Below are 16,140 nucleotides of genomic sequence, written 5' to 3'. Positions count from 1 at the left end.
GTGTTGCTTTGAGGAATAGCAATATTTGCAGCTGATCTGATGGCTTTGGTAATAACTATTAGCTGTAAGTTTATTAATATTAGTAGTGCTCCAGCACTTGAAATTTTCCTCGCATAAAGATTGATATCTATTCCAATTAGCGGCATCAGTTTTGAATTTTGGTGATTTTATTAAGTTGGTAGGAAGTAGGTTAGAACGAGCTTCAGTAAGTAACGGAAAGTGATCACTACCATACAAGTCATCAATCCTTTTCCAATTTACATTTGGGAGTTAGTTGGGAAGAAACTATAGTGAGGTCAACAAGGGTACATGAATTTTGGGTGGAGAAATGGGTAGGATGGTTAAGTTTTTGGACATGAGAATGGTTTCAATTATTGTATAGGGGCTTTATGTAAGTATCGAGGCTTTATGTGAACGAGGAAGTATGGAAAAAATATCAGCTTCAATAAAGTTTTGTGTTGGCGGAATGTAGGTGCTGATGAGTGTAATAGGGGATGGTATGCTAATTTGAATTGCAATTGATTGGATCGTGTCAGATTGTGTTATAAACTTGTGGGGAATGTTACGTTTAACAAGAACGGCTGCCCCTTCTTTGAAAGTATTGTTATGTGGAGAGTTAGTAAAGTAAACGATGAAAGACTGAGGATTTTTTAAATTTACAGGAATCTTAAACAATTTTAAGCATAATAATTAATAATAAATATTAATATATTAACAGATAAGTATATGATATATGTTTATATATTTATGTTGTTGATAGGAGTAAAATATTTGACTTGGCTAAATAGTATGTTTCTATGTGATTAGTAATTACTAGTAAAATAGAATAAGTTTATTTGTTGTTTTGCATAACATTGGATGTTATGTAATCTTTTAAAGCTGCTGATGCAGATGAGTTAGTAAAATCCTTTAAATTTTTGGTTGAATTTTTTGATGTGTATTGTTTGTCGAAAGAAAATTTGGAGTTGATTGTTGTGCAGCTTCCAAATTCATCTTATTTGAGTGTTCAGAAGGTGGTATATATGCAATACTAAAAGCGGCTGAATCATTTACAAAGTGGAGCGAAGGAAGTGCTTTAACATGAGAGAGATCATCAGGTGTTGTTGACGTTGTTGGTTCTACTGTGTCAGTTTGATGTGGTTGATTGTAGTAGGTGGATGAAAAACTGTTTTTTGTGACTGCTGATTTGGCGATTGACGATGGTGTTGTAGGTAAATTTGTTATTGTTTTATCGCTTGAAATTGAAGTTTGAAAAGGTCGAGCCAAGGAGCACCAGGAGATTTGGTGGCTCCTAAAAAATTCAGGCTAAAAAGCCCATTGTATTTAATAGTCAAGGAGGGAAAGAGAAAAGTAGCAGAGAAAGAGATAGGAAAGAATATAGATAGAGATAGATATAGTTAGCCCTGTGAGTCTTTTCCAGCTTCTTTGACAAATCTGTAAATATTCTCCAGTTTTAGAGAACGAATATTATTTATTCTCACAACATCGGAACCCAAAACTCGTAGCCGTGCTCTAGCAAAGGCAGGACACTCGCAGAGAAAGTGCTCAGTGATATCCGCCTCCTCCAAGCACGACAGGCTCACTGGGTCCTCAATGATTCCAATGATGGTCATATGGTGACCCCATGGGTTGTGACCTGTAATGATACCGACCATCAACCGAACATCTTTCCTTCCAAGTTTTAGTAGAAAGTTTCCTTTTCGGACTCGTCACAAAACACTTTGCAGTTCTGCAGCGTTCTATAGCGGACCATCGCTCTTTATGTAGATTGCCAACATAAACACTGATCCAAGTCATGGTTCCTGCGGAACTGATTCCAATTATTGGCTCTGGCCCTTGTGGGGCAACCGCTGATCCACGGTTGGCCAATTCATCGGCAATTTCATTTCCTTGAACACCGGAGTGTCCTGGAACCCATATAAATACAAACCTGTTTTGTCTTGCGACAGAATTAAGCTTCTTCTTACAATCTTGACCATTCTTTGAGGTTTGCTTCGCGTTCTCCAGGGCCTTCAATGCAGCCTGACTGTCAGTGAAAACTCCAAACTGTTTCCCGCTCCATCTCCTCTCGATTATCTATTCGGCTACTTTCAGGATGGCAAAAACTTCTGTTTGGAAAACAGTTGCCATTTCCCCCATAGCATAACGATACATATTACTGTCATTTAAGTACCATCCGGCTCCAGACCCTATTTCATTCTTGGACCCATCTGTAAAGAAAATAACCGTCAACCTTCCCTGCATGCACTCTGGAATCTGACCTCAAATTTCCTTCTAAATGAAACTGTGGGTATCAGGTCGTCTTTAGGTACGAAAAACAACATCAGTAAACGACGAAAACATCGGAAAAGTAAAGGAAATTGTGCTTGAAAATCGCACAAATCGCAAAATCGGTTAACGCTGAATATTATTTAGACGTTTTAAAGCGTTTGCGCGAGAACATTCGTCTTAAAAGGAAGGAATTGTGGGACAACAAGTCATGGTTCTTGCTTCACGATAATGCACCAGCTCACACATCACGTCTTGTTCGCGATTATTTGAACAAAAATAATGTTAAAATAATGTTAATTCCGCAAGTACCGTATTCGCCTGATATGGCTCCATGTGATTTTTTTCTGTTTCCCAAGCTCAAGTTGCCGCTCCGTGGAAAACATTTTGAGACAATTGAAGTCATAAAAGAGAATTCGAAGAACACACTCGAGCTTGACTTGTTTACAGTAGCACAGAAAACAAACTATGTAGCGTATCACGCTGAAATTTGCCATGTAAGCTTATAACAGTCCTACCAAAAAACAAAAAATTTATTTTTGCCATATGTCATCCGCCTGACTGTCAGTGAAAACTCCAATCTGTTTCCCGCTCCATCTCCTCTCGATTATCTATTCGGCTACTTTCAGGATGGCAAAAACTTCTGTTTGGAAAACAGTTGCCATTTCCCCCATAGCATAATGATACGTATTACTATCATTTAAGTACCATCCGGCTCCAGGTGCGAAAAACAGTGGATACTGCTCAGATAGCAACTTAAAGATTTATCTGTGTCCCGAAGTTTTGTCTTCGTGCCAGAAACCATATTTATGGAGTCTACACATTGATTCTATTGCTTCCTGTTGTTAAGATCCAGGGAACACTGAGTCCATCCAATTTCCGTTTTCTCGTAAACAAGACTATGGTTGTTTTGTTCGGATTAACGGAAAGACCTTGTCCCATGCACCAGTCATCGATTTTGTCCAGAATCCTCTGCACTTCCGTGGAAAGCCTCCTTAGGGATTTATCCGATGGTAGCGGACAGACATCGTCCGCATATGCGTGGACATGAAAACTGCGTTCCTGCATCACCGCTAGTAGAGTCTACGACGAAGCACCACAGCAGCGGAGAAAAAACACCCCCTTGGGGACATCCTCGCTTGCGGTTAACAGCCTCTCAGAGAGCATGGAGTATATCCACTTTCCAATGGTTTGATTAACTCCGTGTCGTTCGGCAGAAGAACATATTGAGCCGAAAGTGGCATTATCAAAGGCCCCCTCAATGTCCACGAACACGCCCATTGTGTATTCGTCAGCTTCCAGCCCGGCTTCAATCTTGCAAACAGGATCGTGTAAGTCTGATTCGCATGATTTACCACTCTGGTAAGCGTGTAGATTTCTACTACGTGATCTTCTCGGCAATACCCTCCTTCGAATATGTTTCTCCAACACTTGTTCTAGACTTTTCAACACGACCGATGTTAAACTGATTGGTCTAAAACTTTTTGCTACGGAATAGTCGTCTTTTCCTGGTTTCGGAATAATTACTACTCTTACGCGTCGCCATTGGGATGGTATATAACCAAGTGCAAGACAGGCTGTGAAGATCTTTTTGCCCTGAAAATCAATCAATTAACCAGTCTCCTGGTAGAGTCCTCTTCTAAAACTCGCCATCGGTTGATTTGATTTCCAACTGACTTATTGGTAAGTGTTAAATCAATCACCTTATGTTTCCTTCTGGTCACAAAAGTTGGTTTGTCACCAGTGTTTTGAATGACCAAATCGGATGACAGGATAAAATCCAGTAACTTGAGACCTCTGGGGTTGCATTTGCTACTTCCCCCATACTTGACCACTTCTCTTAGCTCCCTCGAAGGAGGTGGCTGTAAAGAGTCGTAGGGTAAGTAGGCCGAAACTATGATAGCTTCGGCACTGTTCCCACTCTTCAAGTACTTTAGTTTTGCAACAACGATATCTCGGGAGCATAGCTCTTTTAACATCGTGTGTTCGATCAACCTCGGCATGATAATATATGCTCGCGGTCTCACATTCCCTTCACAATGAAGTATTTGTCCCCACGACATAGCACCTAGACCACAGATACGCTTGTGACATACCCATGGTTCTTGTATTAGTATTATGTGTGGGTTTGTTTGCAGTTTTGCATGCCTACGGCACAGGAGAGCCATAGACGCTTTGCTATGCTGCAGATTTATCTGTGTAAATATTACTTCAGTCATGAGACTGAGTATATTTACGCTATGTCCTCCACCTTATCCTGGACACGAAAATAGATTCGCTCCAGATGTAGGAGAGGACGGCACCCGTACTTCGACTTCAGTACCTTGAGGGACCCAAGATCGATACCCAGTACCAGGTGGGAACCCGCCTCCGAAGTGGTAGCGGATTTCTGCCTGGTGCACAAGTATACGTTCCAGAGAGTCGTGCCAAGATCTTTGTTCTGAACACGGATGCGTGTGAGGAATTCTGCTGAACTACAGGAAGGACCTGGAATCCAGACACTCGCTCGTACCAGCCTTTCTTTGCTACTCTCAACCAGAATGAACTTTCTGTTTTCGCGGGCTGGAATTTTTGCTATCTCTTTTTCCAGCCATTCTCGGGAAAAAGCATTGGAACAGTGCACCTTTACGATGCCGTCCACCACGCTTTTACCCTCGAAAGTCGGCGCGTCTTTCGACTTACCGATAGCTTTCCAAATATAGCTGTCAAGATAGTCTTGTTGCCCTTTGGACAGTAGAGCGTCTTGTTTGTCGGTATGTATCTCCACCGTCATTACCTTTGCTGCCATTCTCGCGAATGATTCGCCAGACGTTTACGGAAGAGTGTGATTCGACATTTGAGGTCCGTTAGCCTTTGCCTTGTCAGGTAAAGGTTTATCTACCTTGGATTGGGTCGAGGATGCAGGCATTTCCGACTTCCGTCTCTCGACTTTCCTCCTCTTCCCGGTCGTTGGCACATACCCCGTTTCGTTTCCGGAAAAGTGCAACGTTACAGAGGAATCCTCTGTTCTGCCACGTTTTCCCGTTCCCATTACAGGTGTTGAAGTTGACGGAGCTTGAGTACTTACCTTAGCTGATGCTTCGGATTTCTTCGCCTTCAGTCTTCTTCGTTTGATCTGCTTTGCGGATAGACCAACACCTGCTTTCATATATCCAATAACTTCAGTCTTTTTACCGGTACTTACCTGATTCGCACCAGTTTTAACCGTTGTCAAAGACTTACTCGGTACCGGAGGTCCATCTGAGTCTACTGAGAGATTGTCCGCCATCTCCACATCTTCCGCAACTTGTTCAGTTGCTTCGGATCGTTTCGACGACTGTGTTTCGCTCAGACTCACTCGGCTCTCCATTGGCATAGCCAATGTGCCATGTTTCACCACTAGAAGTGTGTTTTCTCTGGAACCCTGGGTGTCAGTTCCGTTCATAGGAGGGTTGGGGTTCGGGCCTGCACATCCGATGCATTTCCCGAAAGTGGGTTACCTTGTGCAGAATTATCCATCGTTAACCTCCACATTGTAGAAAAAGAAAGCATTTTATACCTACTGCCAGGTTGTCGGTGCGGTACTCTCCACATAGTACTTGGGTGTTAACCAATTCCGCCGATCCGCGAATGGGTGGATACCCAATTCCTATATGGAGCTCCCTCTTAGTTCGTGGTAAGTTAATCTCCATAACATGGTGTTAAATCACCACTTAAGCCTCATCCCAGCGCCGAGGAGACCGACATGACATCGGTTACTTTTGATAATTAGTTTATTCTTTTGTCGGTTGAACTATTTGTTTTCGTGATGTTGGCAAATGTGTTTGTTCGCTTCACGTAGAGTGCATTTTTCTTGCGTTTTTATTTTCATGATTTCTTTTGCTTGCTGATATTTCTGGCACAAGTTGGGAGATTACATTTTCCGCAAGCTGGCATAGTTTTGCAGAACTTATTCGTGTGCCCCAATTTTTGACAATTTTTGCATCTCATGGGATTCGGATAGAAGGGTCATACTTTGGTGGTGATCCAAGCGATATCAATCTTGTCCGGTAGAAAGTAGTTGTCGAAAGAAATTAAAATAACTCCTGTGGGTTTAGAGACTCCTTCGATAAAGCGTTGAAATTTATAAACATTTGTTACGCCATATTCTTTTAAGCCATCAATGATTTAATTTCCGGGACATTGTTGAGGAAAGGGGCAAATACAGTGCCCTTAACGCAGTTGAGGTTATCATGATAGTTAGCAGTGATTGAACATCTGTTATCCCCGAGATTTGGGGCCCCAGGCGCCAAGCTGACAACTTTGCAAACACGTGCAGATATTTTGGTCACAAATCACTTTTATATGTATATGAAAAACACGCAGTTAAAAAATTATATTTCAAATTATTTCTGGAATATTAAAAAGAAAATTTGATTGAAAATTTGTGCACTGCCTTCTGTGTTTTGACTAGGAATTCAGGAACTAGACTGAATAAATATGTTATTTTTTACTAATATATCCAAATTTTGTTCTTTGGTATAAATCGTGCTAAGTATCAGGTGTATCTGTTTATAAACTGTGAGTCTACGAATAAATTGTGTGACCACTGAATATCTTAATTGCTTTCACAGTGTGTTGAATGGTACCAACGAAATTATAGAAATAGTTCGGCCGACGAGTCAATTTCAGCGAGTTCAGCTGAAGATTCCGGTAGAGTGAACGGTAAGCATCCGCAATTCGCAAACTTTGTTGGAAGTATTGATTTAATGAACGACTAAGTTTTTAAATCCCATGAGGACAAATCGTAGCACTGTGTAAGTTTTAAAAGTACATATAGTATGTACATCTGCATTCGAAAAAGTGAATAAATTACTTTTAAATTATAGCGAGGCTCTCTCAAAGCATTTCGGGATTGAGCTGTTCAAAATGTTGTATATATTAATATATATATTTACGTATGGTACATCATCAATACCGTAACCTATCGTCAGATCGGAAATTCATTTTGGCGTAGCAAAGTTATCGGCATGGCAAATATTTCGACGTGTTAGTGCTTGGCTTATAACCGTAAGCCATAAATACATTCAATGGCCATGGGACCAAGGTGAAACTCTCGCAAATTTTACGGAAAATGACAAATTCCGAACTTTACTAAAGCAATACCTACATCGCACACATATAGTCGTCAAACCCCCAGCTTTTGGAAAATAACGTTTTTTTTTATTTATTATTATTAACTATAAAATAAAGGGTTTTTCAATCGGCGCGGGTCGATTTTGGCACCCTGTGGCAGCCATTTTGTTTTGGTGACATCTGTCAGATCTTTTGTTTATTATTCAGTTGTTTATGCCAAATCATCATGGTAAGTTACATGATTGAACAGCACGTTCAAATGATAAGACTTTATTATCAAAATGAGTGTTCATCAACACAAACGTTGCGCGCATTGCGCCCATTTTTCGGTAGACGTGGTGGTCCTTCAAAGTCGACTCTTCAACGGTTGGTGGCCAAATTTGAGACGACCGGGTCAGTAAACCTTGGGTGATTTTTTAAGAGCTATAGGAAAGTTTTTCAAAAAAACACACGTCAAATTCAGAAAAATTCATGAAATTTTTATTATATATCGATAGTAGAGTCCGCATAATTTAATGTTTGAAGATTATTTCATGCAAATGTTGACCGCGACTGCGCCTCAAATAGTCCATCCGCTTAGTCCAATTTTCGCATACTGTTTCCAATTTTTCGGCCGGTATCTCACATATAAATGCTCTAATGTTGTCTTCCAATGTGTTAATTGAAGCAGGCTTGTCTGAATAGTCATGAGCTTTTACATAGCCCCACAAAAAATAATCTAAAGGCGTTATATCGCACGATCTGGGTGGTCAATTGACAGGACCCGAACGTGAAATAAAATGTTCACCGAAATCGCCTCTCAACAAGTCCATTGTTACGCGTGCTGTGCGAATGTGGCACCGTCTTGCTGAAACCACATGTGATGGAAGTCAAGCTCTTGCATTTTGGGCAAAAAAAGTTGGATGCCATTTCACGGTAGCATTTTTGAAGAAGTACGGTCGAATGATACCTCCAGCCCATAAACCGCACCAAACTGTGACCTTTTCTGGATACATTGGTTGCTCCTGCAATTCTTCTGGCTGATCTTTACTCCAAAATCGACAATTCCATTGATCCAAAAATGAGCTTCGACGCTGAACACAATTTTTCGGCTTTAAACTTTCTTAACAGAATATGCATTTTTATAATAAAATTCAATGATTTGCCAGCGTTGTTCGTTTGTTAGACGACTCGTGTTTAAATTATAGACCAAACTGAAGATGTTTGACAGTGAAACAAAACACGAAACGTGCATTAGCTGTTTAAACCAACTGTTTAAAAAGATAATAGCTAAAAAATCACCCTTTATATATAACTACATATGAACAGCTGATTCTCCGACCTATTTTCTTTTTTGGTTTTGCTATGCAACTTTGTCAGGTTAAGGCCGAGGTGGAGAGGTGAATTTGAAGAAATTCTTAATGCAAAGTTAACTGCAAAAGATGTTAAAAATATGTGTTATATTTTCAACAATTTGGCATATTACAAAAATAAAATTTGCAATAAATTTATAAAAAGTTTTAATGTCAATATTATTTGTATGTATTTACGTTTTAGGTGTGATTTATCTGTACATTTTGAGTTATTTTTGTTGAACATTTTTTGAATACCTTTTACAACTTAATGTTTATTAGAATTTGAGTAAAAAACTTGAAGCCTACCATGTAGGGATTTCACATAATTAATTTATTTACAGTTTTTGCAGTATGAGTTAAAATTAAAAATTATTTTATCGCTACACATATTTATCTACAAAATTTAAAGATTTTTATTTATTCTTATTATCTTTCTTTTGTAATACAATTATTTACGAATCCTTATAGCTATTAAAATAAATATTATATTTTTAAATGACAATAATCATACTAAATATGTATTTCAAAAGAATAACATTTATAACATCGATAACACTATTTCCGACTCTTATCACATTTAAAATTTAATAAGTTCAAATTTAGTTCTTTTAAGCACCTGTAATCTGAGTTTATAGTTAAAATAATTCGAAAATAGTTTTACCCTACATTTTACTTCTTTCAATATGTGTACATATACATATGTATCTGTAATTATTTATTAAGTTGAATATGGTTATTAATTTTGATTGCATTTATCGGACTATATATCTAATATTATTGTAATCTACCGAAGCTATAGGAAATTTTTTCTTATATTTCCTGTCGATATTTTTATCGGTAATGTTTTTGCAACAATTATGCTCATTATTTGCTTAACATAAATTATTTAAATGTTGACTAAATTATACGCACATAGGAAATCTTAGCAAGGGGAACTTCATCTAAATCGTTTTAAATTTAAAAACTCTTCATACCATCATATCGTAAAGAAATTCAGAAATTGTAATTCACATGAGTACATGTCCGAATGTGCATGTATGTGTACATATAAGTATATTGTATAGATATGTACAATACGCAAACTTTGATTTTCTTTTTCAATTTTAATTTGCTATTGATTATAGCTGCTTATGGCATATCTAATGAATACGTTGTTGCAAAGCTGCAGGATGTGTGACGCCAAACTACATGGACACATTTTTAATGCCCGCAAACACACACATACGTGATCGTTTCCTAAAATCAGTGGTAGGTAGTGATATGCACGCGCTAAATGTCCAGCCCCTCAGCCAAGTTCAGTCCAGCCCCCAAGTTACCTAGCAAGTTACATGGAGTCAGAGAAATATTTTTGTGGAGAGTTCTATAAAGTTGCGGAAGAGTGTGAGAGATTGCAGTACGAATACGGATATATTATATTATTCTTATCACACTCAGGTGTAATAAATAAGATGAAATTTCTTAAATAAAGGTTGATTTCTAAAGCTAAGCAATATTGTTATTTTAAATTAAATTAATAAATTTAAATTTAATGTACGACAATTTGGGGAACAAGAGTTTCAGTTAATTCGTCATTTGCCCAAATATGACGAGATTCGATAATTTACCTTATGCACGCAACCAACCCGAAATGTTGATACCAATAGATCTTTGATCAAAAATTACTCGACAAGAAAAAAATCATTGGTCAAAATCTATATTTTAAAAAATACATATAGTATGTAATAGTCCCGGTCAAAACTTGAAACATGTACAGTTTATTAAAAAAAATTCAGGCATGTACCATTCTTAGACTCGTTTGATGGCAATTTAAAAGATAGACTTTTAAAACATACAGTAGAAGCCCGATAAGTACAATTGGAAAATTTCAGCAATGATTGCACTTAGCGTAAAACTGCACTTTTGCGAATTTCTCCTGTGGATCGAGGAATACCTAGGGAAAAATATTTTAACTCCATTCAATGCAATTAATGAGCTCAAAAGGTCGATATTCAAGAAAAATGAACACATATTTATTGAAATTAATACAAAGAGATCAATGCGGAAGGACATATGAGTGTGTGCTCCAAAATTCAATTATTTTTTTTTTGGAAAAACTTTGTTATTTTCGATTGCGTTTTCTCGTAACACTTTTCAAGTGCTTTTGATCGGATATCATGCAAACAAGCGATCTGATTGAATGGCAGTACATCGTTCTGTTCACCCCATTTCAAAATTGTATTGACACAGCCAAAAATCGATTCATGTTGGACTTTTTCGGTTGTTTCTTCTTGAGTAGTATCTCCGAGTTTATTGGCTTCACTATCACCTTCATCTATTCCTAATTCCAAAACCCAATTGCGGATTTCATCTGTGTCTGCTTCACCCACATAGTTTTCGACCATCTCATTTAACCGTTGTAATCCTCCAACAAAATGGGGGACGTCAATTTCGATATCCAATGGCATATCGTCTGCATTAGATTCAATAATCGCGTCAACTGTTGGGCTTGTACCCAATACGCTTTTCCAGCATTTAGCGATCGTTTCAGGGAGCAATTTCCCCCATGCTTGGCTCAACATGATCACGGCGGTTTTCAAAGCAATTTTCTCCAATAGTTCATGTAATGAAGAATCTTTTTCACTAATTATGGTTTCCATTAGCAATGTTTTGTATTGAATTTTTGTCAAGTTAATAACACCTTGATCCATTGGCTTTAAATCGCTGTGCAATTGGCCGGACAATACATCACTTCGATCTCACCACAAACTAATTCTTCTTCGGGCGGATGAGATGGGGCTTGATCCAGCAAGAGTAATGCTTTGGGTGGAACATCATTTTCTTTGGCGAATTTTTTCCCTTCTTCGACAAAATTATCAAAGAACCACTTTTTGAAAATATCCCGCGTCATCCAAGCAGTCTTGTTGCTAGCATAATTCACCGGTAGACGAAAATTTTTAAAACAACGCGGATTCATAGATTTGCCGATCGTTAATGGTTTTATTTTGTGGCTGCCATCACCATTTTCACACAAAAGAACACTGATTCGATCTTTTGAAACTTTGTTGCCTGGAGCACTCTTTTCATCTTTCGAAACGTAGGTTTTATTTGGCAAAAGTTTCCAAAAGAGCCCCGTTTCATCAGCATTATATATTTGTGATGTTACATTTCCTTTTTCAGCGATTTTCGCCGTCAATTTTTCCTTAAATGGCTCAATGGCTTCTGGATCACAAGATAATGATGCACCAGTCACAGTCAAATAGCGAAGTCCGAAGCGTTTCTTGAATCGCGAAAACCATCCATCACTTGCATTGAATTGTTCTCCATCCTTTTTTATTTCATCAAATATTTTTAATGCTTTGCTTTTCAATATCAAGCTAGAAACAGGAGCATTTCGTCGCCGCTGATTCATGAAAAACTGGTACAAACGCTTCTCGAGCTCTGGATGATTGCCAAACCGCAAAGTTTTCCGTTTATTTCCAAGTGAAAATGAATTGTATGCATTTTCTTTTAATGAATGGGATTGTTTTTTTATTCGGCAAATCGTTGCGCAATCAACTTTGTATTCGAATGCAAGATCTCGTTGTTTAACGCCTTTTTCAATTTTTTGGAGAATCTCATCTCTTTCTTTCAATGTAAGAAAATGTAGATTCTTTTTCACTTTTCCCATGATTTTATTTGATGAAAGCAAAAAAAATAATTCAAACTCCGAACGATTGTTTTACTCTCAAGAACCAGCTTGAAACTAACGCGTGTTGAATGTCACAAACGATTCGATGCCAAATTTTATGATATCAGCGCTACAATTTTACAGTTATTTGTAAAAATCAAAAATCACAAAGCGTTAGAACAGTGTTTTTGGTCGCAATAATTCCGAGAACCATAACTGTGCATAGCTATAAAGCTGTGTATTCGCGCGTGATGAACGCAAATACATTGCCGTATTAAGTAAAAAATTTCTTCGAACAAGAATTCTTTTGCGCCCGAAAATTGCAATTTTTTATTGCTCTTTTCGAGTTTTCTATGGACGAATTGTACTTTCCCCGAAATTGCAGTTATCGGTATTGCACTTATCGGGCTTCTACTGTAATGATATACTTTTTGGTTTTCAAACACTTTTTCTCGATAATTTTGAGGAAGTCCAGATAAATTAGATGTTTGGAAAGAATAATATTAATAGAATAATTTGCAATATGAAGTCTGAGGAAAAGCCAAACGTATCTCTGTAATTCCTCCGAGTTCGATCACTCGATTGTTGAGATTCTTTGACAAATAGCATTGTTAACTCTAATCACATGTCGATAGTCGTTCGTGTCCGGCCCGTTTATTATGAAACTACTGCACGGTACACGTTTCATACCATTTGTTTATGATAAAATATTATTAAAATAAAAAATTTTGAAAAAATCTGTTTGCATATGTTTAGTTAAAGCTTAGAAGATATCTTATGCATTCTTTCTAATGGTAATATGTACAATTTCTGGCATCATAACGTAACTAGCGCAAGTTATGGATTTGGAGTGATGATTATAAGAGCGATGAAGTTCCGATACTCGAAGAGTATTTTCGCGTGACTGTAAGATAATATAATATCAAGGGGACCAACGTTTTCGGCAACTAAATGAACGCCTACCTCCTTGGTGGTCGGGGTTATATAGTGGCCAAAATGCTCATTGGCAGGATGCTTTTCTGTATGAATTGCTACAACCCTATAATTGTTATTATTAGAAGGTATACGCTTTATATATGTATTCAAGCTTCGAACGTTAATAAAGTGGTATTTTCCTAAATTTTGTTTTAAATTAAGAAACGCTTTGATTGTTTGCGAAAGTTCACCAATAATCCTTAGATTATGGTTGGACATGACTATTGAACGCAAATTCTATTCATCGGATCAATGAAACGAAGACAGTGAGTGCTCCATATATAAGTAATTAAAAACCATCTGTACAGGGTTTGATTGAAAAGTAATAAGCCTTATTTTTTAAGCAGTTTTATTAAACCTTTTGGCTTATACAACTAATATTCTTCAAAATAGGACCCTTGAGAATCAATACACCGCTGGTAGCGGTCCTTCCACTGCAGGAAACATTTTTCAAACTCATCCCCCGGAATCGCGTTCAATTCGGCTATCACAGTTTTTTGGATCGCCTCGATGGAGTCGGAATGCCTCCGCTTCAGCTTTCTTTTCAGGCGCGGGAACAGGAAGAAGTCCGAAGGGGACAGGTCTGGGCTGTAGGGAGGATGGGAAAGCACCGTAACCCCCATCTTGGCCAATGCAGAGATGCAGAGGAAGGCGGTGTGCGCCGGTGCATTGTTGTGATGAAGGGCCGAACCCGGGCGACGCGGTTTTTCCGCCAAGGGAGCACTTCTTTCTAAAATGCCGCGCTTACAGTGCTTCCTGAAGGTACAAACTCCTTGTGGAAGATGAGTTGAAAAAGATTATCAGCATAGTTTTTACCTTGGATTTCGACAAGCCCCTCCCGGCCTTCTTGAAACGACTTGTGCCACCGTTTTACTTGGGCTCTGGACAGATATTGGTCCCCGTAAGCCTCCTTGAGTAGCCCAATAGTTTCGGTACTCGTTTTGTTTAGCTTTACGCAAAATTTGATCGAGTACGTTGCTGCAACGATCGCTGCATTTTCGCCACCGCAAAGTCCTAGCACACTTTTAAAACAGCTTTCACGCGCGGATCGATGTTGACTGCACCGCTGTTGCCAGCGAACTGGGACCGGTTTCTAGTGGAAGGGGAAGGTCCAACGAGGTCCACCAGCCGATTCGGTTGATCGCTTTTCAATCAAACCCTGTACATCCAACTATTTTTTATATGGAATTTTCGTTCTGGTACGAGTCCCAATAAAAAAAATGTTATGCTAAACAAAACATAATTAATAAAGGAATGCTTATGAAGTAAATATTTTTATTATAATTGTATATTATACAAGTATATTCCTTGAGATCATGTGATAAGTACAGTTTAGTTCAGAGTGGAACAAATTTGATTATTCATAGTCTTGACATGAGTCTGGGTTAAAATTTCAGCATAACATAAGGTCTTGTATAGCTGGATGTCAAGAAATTTGTAAGCAACTTGAGAAGCTAGAAACAGTCGCTAATAACAAACTTTATTAATGAAAACCAACAGAACTCGTTAATAAGGAACGAAACTACTTATTAGAATTAAACCCGACAGAAAGGCGGGACCCATGTATGTGATATTGCATCTGATGCATCTACTGATCATTTTTAATCCAGTATGCGTGCACGCTTGCCATGAAGTAGCGACGAATAGTTGCACAACTTATTCCTTTTATTCTTAATTTCAATTTAAACTGTAAAGTTAACACAAATAATTTTTTTAAATAAAAAGTAATTGATTTAATTTTATAAATTAGTAACATGAATGGGGTTATTACTTTTGCGCGAGTTATTGAGAAAATATTTCACTAGATGAAATGACATTACACGATTTTTAAAAGTTGCGTAACATATCTGTTAATTTACCATGCGTCGCATCTGTGTTTTCTTGGTTTTCCACCAAGGAAAAATCGTATGGAAAAGGGATTGGGTGTAGTTAAATGTTGATTTGAGTCCGATTCAGTCTCGACTGAATATTTTGCAACCTTACATTTTCCACGTAGTTTGCACTCTAATCAACTGTTTCATTTTCTTTTCGCCTGATTTGTGGCCTATTAGAAGAAGATCTAATAAATAGTGATTTTGCTTTCGGCTATTAGCACTTTTGGTTCACATAAATTACCGGTAATAAATGGTATTTATCCGGCAGAGTTACAAAAACCACGGGTTGTAATCTCTCCGTTCATTAATGTCATTGTTAGAAGCTGCTTGAATAGGGCTACATTTCGCTAAATTGGAGGGAGATGAAGGTCTCCTTCATACCTAAGGATTTTGGCAGGGAACTCTTTGTTACTGACTCTAAGGGAAAGGGGTTGCCACGTCACAGCTTACACTGACGATTTGGCAATCACGGTTACAGGCAAGCATCCGAACACGCTCATGGATATTCTGCGCTCTAGTATGGGCACGCTTAGTAACTGGACCGTGAGTAGGAAACTCGGAATACCCCGATAAAACTGAACTAATTCTGTTTACAAGGAAACATAGACTGCTCACAGTCTTCCCGCTAATTTTCAAGTGTGGAGACTCCTTTGAAATAGAATGTTAAATACTAAGGACTCATATTAGACGGGAAAATTACGTAGAAATCTAATATTGAGAACAGAGTTCAAAAGGCCAAGAAAGGCATTGCACACATGCAAACAAGCGCTAGTTCGGCCTATTTTACTATATGGAATATTGAGGTGTTAGTCAACTCGCCTACTCTAAATCTGGTAAGAAAACACGTGGTCACCATTTTCCTTAATCGAATGGAAGACCCGGCGGTTCGGCCACGCTTTTATACCACATACTATTAGTAGTTATAATGAAGAAATCGCCTACTCTTTCC

The sequence above is a fragment of the Anastrepha obliqua genome, chromosome 2 (genome assembly GCF_027943255.1).
Source record: "Anastrepha obliqua isolate idAnaObli1 chromosome 2, idAnaObli1_1.0, whole genome shotgun sequence".
Lineage (NCBI taxonomy): Eukaryota > Metazoa > Arthropoda > Insecta > Diptera > Tephritidae > Anastrepha > Anastrepha obliqua.
This window is presented reverse-complemented; position numbering follows the sequence as displayed.